This window comes from Nicotiana sylvestris, chromosome 11 (assembly GCF_000393655.2).
Source record: "Nicotiana sylvestris chromosome 11, ASM39365v2, whole genome shotgun sequence".
In the NCBI taxonomy this organism is placed as follows: Eukaryota; Viridiplantae; Streptophyta; class Magnoliopsida; order Solanales; family Solanaceae; genus Nicotiana; species Nicotiana sylvestris.
Genome location: NC_091067.1, coordinates 36,051,775 through 36,058,434, shown reverse-complemented (window position 1 = coordinate 36,058,434; position 6,660 = coordinate 36,051,775).

The following is a 6,660-nucleotide window of genomic DNA, read 5'->3' as shown; positions in this document are numbered from 1 at the left end:
AAGTGGTTACTAATTGAGAAGCTCTTAATAGTGGTAGGGTAGTATTTGCATTATCAAATTAACTAAAAGCACTAATTCAGTGGACAATTAAGTGGATGATTAAAGAAATGAAAAGTTAAATTGGTAGTGGAAAATGCACTAATTGAATGCCCATTTAAGGGAGCTGAAAATCAGATTCAAGGGGGCAGAGAGAGCGGTATACACTCGATATACACTCTGGATACACTGGATATACAGGGGCAGAATTCATTTTGGAGAGAGTAAAAAAGATAGAACCAAATTTCTGAAATATTGAGAGCGTAAGAACACCAGAGAGAGTTCAAATCTAGAAAGAGAAAACAAAGAGAGATTTCCGGACTATTTTTCTTCTCCATTTTTACTGGTTTTCTCCGTGTTGCTGGGCTTTCTGCTGCTGTATTTGCTGTTTGCTGCTGCTGATTGCTTACCCCATTTTTCTGTTCTACATACCAGGTACATGTCCTGAAACTCGATGTATGAAAATATCCAGTTGAAAATGAATGAAGTGGAGGCCTATTGTTGTTGAAGTGGAGGCCTATTGTTGATTTACTGCTTTCATTATACTGTAATAACCGTACTGATGGACTGTTAATTATAAGTTTGTGCATTTGAACCGTTAAGTGTGTGTTAGATATTTAGAAATGCATATGAGTTTAGTTGAGTATTCGTTGTAATAATTCCATGCTGGACTAACAGAATAGTTTCTATTAGTTTAGTTAATTTCCGGTTTTCCTAGATCTGTAAAAATGGTATTTTCAAGCTGTGATTAATTAGGCTGTAGACTGTTAAAGTAGTGTGATACTTCTTCTGATCATGGGAGCTTTATATTTAGTAGTGATGATGTGAGTTAATCTATAATTCTGAGTTTGAGTGGTTGTGTGTGGGTTCGAAATCAGAAAGTTAAAAGTAGATATGAGATATGTAATTCGTAAGGTTAATTTAGGCAATCCATTTTCGTCCAGCATCCTTAATTCTCGAGTTTCAATTCTCATATGTGGTCACGTTAGTGTTTAATCAAAGTTCATGAGTCAGCATTTTAATAAAAATGAGTCATAGTAGGGAATTTGAAATTTGAACTAGTATGCACCATGTTTGAAATTGTGATCATAGGCAGTTTACGTGGGTCATGAAATCTGAAATCAGTTGCTTTCCAACTCATGTTTAATGTTGCATTGAATTTATTTTACTGGCTAGTTAATTTTAGTAGTAGATTCATCAGAGTTGTTCTCCTAATTAAATTGAAATTACATTTAGTGTAAAAGATAGGGCTTAACAGGCTAGTCCCTAAACGTTTGGGCCTCAAGATAGTTGATGCACGGCCCAGGCCAGTTTTGGCCCCTTTCTCATTTAGGCCTGGGCCAAGGTCTGTTTTGGCCGATTTTATGGTGTATATCTGGTTTTAAATTCCCTCTACTGGGCTCACATCGGAGCCCAATGGTCGGATGTTGGTGCAAAAATATTACTTAGTTTGCATCAGTCCGGTAACAAATTAATTAGGGTCTTTCTTTTATTTTAGAGACAAATTAAGTAGAAAACTATAGATTGCTCTAGGTTTGCACTTTAAAATAATAAAACGGGATGAGCCTCGCTAAACAAAACACATAAATTGCGGGGCCCTCGATAATTGTATATATTAAAATACTTAGATTTCGGGACGGGCCGTTTAGCGAATTTCACGGCCTTCCCCAAAATAACAACGCGTTAGTCTCTTTAGGCGCGTATTTTAATAACATTACCCCCCTAAACTCGGGTGCGCATTTATGTGACCTAAATCCAAATTCCAACGATGTTAAAGTATGTCCAAAAACCACGGGTGCATTTATGTGACGTGGTTCAAGACTTGTTTTAATGACGTTGCAATTTTCTTTAAAAATGAATAAAAGCGGTTAAGGTTAAAATTTGCACATAGGTTCATAATTGTTAAAATCAGATAATTTAAGCCAAATATAACAGTTGAGCGACCGTGCTAGAACCACGGAACTCGGGAATGCCTAACACCTTCTCCCGGGTTAACAGAATTCCTTACTCAGATTTCTGGTTTGCGGACTGTAATACAGAGTCAATCTTTTCCTCGATTCGGGATTCAACCGGTGACTTGGGACACCATAAATATCCCAAGTTGCGACTCTAAATCTTTAATAATAAATCCCGTTTCGATTGTCCTTTAATTGGAAAAACTCCCTTATATACCTTCGGGTGTAGGGAAAAAGGAGATGTGACAGCAGCTATCCGCCCTTTCATCCTTTGCACGAATTAACGTTATCTATGACGGTGATGTCTTCGATAGCCTTGATTTTGTCAGGGTTGATCTCGATTCCCCGATTCGACACCGTAAAGCCAAGGAACTTACCCGAACCAACTCTGAAAGCACATTTCTTGGGGTTGAGCTTCATGTTGTATTTTCTCAGTATCTCGAATATTTCCTGCAAATGTGTCAAATGGTCCTCTACATGCAGGGATTTAACTATCATGTCATCAATATATACTTTCATTGACCTACCTATCTGTTCTATGAACATTTTATTTACTAGGCGTTGGTAGGAAGCTCCTGCATTTTTTAGCCCGAAGGGCATTACTTTATAACAATGTGTTCCATACTTGGTGATAAATGAAGTCTTTTCTTGGTCTTTCGGGAGCATTTGAATTTGATTGTACCCTGAATAGGCATCGAGAAACTAAGGATCTCGTGGCCGGCCGTGGCGTCGATCATCCGATCGATGTTAGTTAGTGGAAATTAATCTTTGGGACATACCTTGTTTAAATCCTTATAATCTATACACATCCTAAGTTTGTTTCCCTTTTTAGGAACTATGACTAAATTAGCTAACCATTCGGGATACTTCACTTCCCGAATGGACCATATTTTGAGAAGTTTATTTACCTCATCCTTCATGAATGCATGTTTTACCTCGGACTTGGGACTTCTCTTTAGTTTTACCGGTCAGAACTTTGGGTCCAGGCTTAGTCGATGTGTTGTGATCTCCGGTGGGATCCCTATCATGTCTAAGGGGAACCAAGCAAAACAGTCTATGTTATCAATAAGAAATTGAATAAACGTTTTTTTGAGTTCGGGGTTTAACCCCGTTCCTAGGTATACCTTTCGCTCGGGCAGGTACTCGATCTATATAACCTTTTTCAGCTCTTCGACCGTTGATTTGGTGGCATTGGAAGTTTCGGAAACAACAAAAGTTTGAGGGTTCAATATATCTTCCTTTTCCTCTTCCATTTCCTGCTTCTCCAATTTGGTCGAGGCTGGTGGCAATGATTGCTATTTGGCTTCATGTTTACCCTTGATGCTCGATCCTTCCGATATTGATAACGCCGAAATCGGTATTACTTTATCGGCCGCGAACATTTTGCAGCATGCTACTCCCCATACACTATTTTTACCCCGTCCGACATTAGGAATTTCATCATTTGGTGGAGAGTCGAAGGGGCTACCCTCATGTTGTGTATCCAAGGCCTCCCGAGCAAGCGTTGTACCTCATGTCTCCCTCAATTATGTGAAACTTGGTATCTTGGATAGTTCCAGCCACGTTCATCGGTAGTATAATCTCTCCTTTAGTTGTTTCACTAACCATATTGAAACCGTTCAAGACCCAAGTTGCGGGCATGATTTGATCTTGTAGGCCGAGTTGTTCTACGACCCTTGATCGGATGATATTTGCTGAGCTACTTGGATCCACTAAAACACGCTTAACTTGAACTTTATTTAATAAGATAGAGATTACCAGAGCGTCATTGTGGGGCTGAGAGATTCCTTATGCTTCCTCGTCATTAAATGATACGGTGCCTTCTGGCACCTAGGTCCGTTTATCCGCTAGTAATTGATACCTTAGTGCATTTGAATACGGGCCCTTATGGAATATCGACCCCTCCAATGATCATATGAATTACACGTTGCGGCTACTCCTGTTCATTTTTCCTGTTGGCGTCCCTTTCCTTGAAATGATTCTTGGCTCGATCATTTAGGAATTCTCGAAGGTAGCCCTTATTGAATAAACGGGCTACCTCCTCTCTCAATTGCCTGCAATCCTCGGTCTTGTGACCATGTGTGCCATGATATTTACACATCAGATTGGGGTTCCTTTGGGAATTATCGGTCTGTATGGGCCTGGACCATCTAGTATCTTTGATTATTCTAATTGTCGATACAATGCCTGAGGCATCGACACTAAAATTATATTCCGACAATCGAGGTGCCTCTGTGGGATTGGCGTACTTATCAAAATCATTTTTGTGCATGAGTCCCCGAGAATTCTGTACTTGATCGCTTCTTCGACCGTTTCAGGCTGAATTGCATTCTAGACCACTGTTCATGCGATCTAAAGTGTACGGTTGATATCGATATTTGTTCGATCTTGGCTCTCTGTCGATGTCCCTCTGATTTTTAGTTGCTGACATGTTTGAGTGCACTGAACCAAAAAGAGCTCTTAATTGTTCATCATCGACCTTGTCTTCGATTGGTACTGATAGTGTGCATCTGCCCCAGTTACAGCCATATACTCGATCAAATTTTTCTTCAACTGACGTAATGTTATCGAACTTCATTCATTCAATCCCTGAGTGAAAGCTTGAACGGCCCAATCATCTGTACTGATGGCAACTCCATGCATTCCATTTGAAATCAGGATACAAACTCCCTCAACATTTTATTATCCCTTTGTCTTACTTTGAAAAGGTCTGATTTCCTTATCGCAACCTTTATGGCTCTGACATGTTCCTTTACGAAAGAGTCCACTAACATGGCAAGCGAGTCAATGGAATTCGGCGGTAGATTGCGGTACCAAATCATTGCTCCCTTCAATAGGGTTTCCCCGAATTTCTTCAATAAAAGAGATTCGATCTCATCATCATCCAAATTGTTATCCTTGATGGTGCATGTGTAGAAGGTGACATGCTCGTTGGGATCAATGGTCCCATTGTATTTAGGTATGTCCGGCATATGAAACTTCTTTGGAATGGGTTTCGGAGCCGCACACGAAGGGAACGACTTTTGTACAAATTTATTTGTATCCATCCCTTTCAAGATTGGCGGTGCCCCTGGTATATGATCAACATGGGACTTGTATGTTTCCACTTTTTTATCATTAGCTTCGATTTTCGTCTATCCTGACTTGATTCTTTTGGTGAGCTCCTCGAGCATTTTCATTATTGCGGGATCGATCCCCAATTCATTTCCGTTCGACCTCTCTGGCACTGGCTCGGTATGGCGAGTGATTTCTAGCTCAACCCCACTTGGAGTTCTATGTTGATTTTGTAGCTGAGCTATAGTGGCTTGTTGAGCCTGTAGTATCTCGAACATAACTTGGAGACTAACTCCTCCGTCTCCTCTGCCCTCTGTACCTTGGCCACTAGATCGGCATTCTCAACGTACACTTTCTTCAGGGTCTGCGCCTAGGTCTACATTTAAAGTAACGTGCGAACTAACATCGACTGGATTGGAAATCGTTGCCCCCCTCCCCCGAGATTAGCCGGCGACACCTCAGCTCTTGGAGCAATTACATTATCATTTTCCCCGAGAAACCCAAGACCATTGTCACCATGCGTGGGTATGTTTTTGTGAGTTTGACATGTTTTAACCTGAGAGCAAAAATACTTGACAAGAACAAGAGTGAAATAATGTGTGTTATCAGAATCAGCACCGAACAATCACTATTATCCTTAGCCCTACGGTGGGCACCAAACTGTCTACCCTCAAATTCGAATAACAGTTAAACTTATATTGTGGTTTAAGGATATGTGATTTAGTTCAATACCAATTGATAAGCAAGAAAATAAATGAATAAATTAGAGAATAAAACAAATCAATCCAGTACGCTGGCCAGGTCTCGACCTCGACTTAGTGTAGTCTCGAGGTGGGATAGTAAGAGTAGTAAATGATAAAACAACTCTAATGAACAGTAAGTGAAATAGCAGGAAAGTAATGAGTGTATATATTCTTATCAGTAAGTAATGACCATTACAAATGATCTCTCTTTATATAATAAAAGAGTCCTAAATTATTAAGGTACACTTCTAATTATGGTAGGAAACCATATTAACATCTGATTAACCACCGTAGATTGATCCGTTCCGAGATTCACGCCACGATCCTCGACCAATCGCGGATATCTCGCCTTTTTCGTTATCAAGCTATACTGATGTCACTCTAAGTCTTTCTCCTTCTAGCCGCAATTGATGTCGACCTCGTTCCGGACTCAACGTCCTAGCTCTTTGACGCGACATTCCTATATCTCGACCAAAGAATAAAATTGGGTAGCTCCAATTTGTACAGTATATACTACAAAAGCTAAGGGCCCAATCAGTGTAGCCAATTTCTTTGTGGGTTAAAGTTCGTAAATTTACACTTTCTTTTGCAAGGTCTGGTCATACTATGCCCCGCATATATTAATCAAAAACCATTTGTATAACGGCATAATCATAAAAAGTCTATCACAATGTGTAATTCGTAAAGTTTTAGCTTTTGTGCGCAGATAACATAACCTTTTATAGACAATCTGGTTAAGATGACTATAGCAAGGGTTAACTTAAAACTATATACTAGTATCACCTAGTATATATGTTTAACCAAAAAGTGGAATTTCAGTCAAAGCTTTAATTTAGAAGAACACTGGTTACTGATAATCAAAACTAAATAAA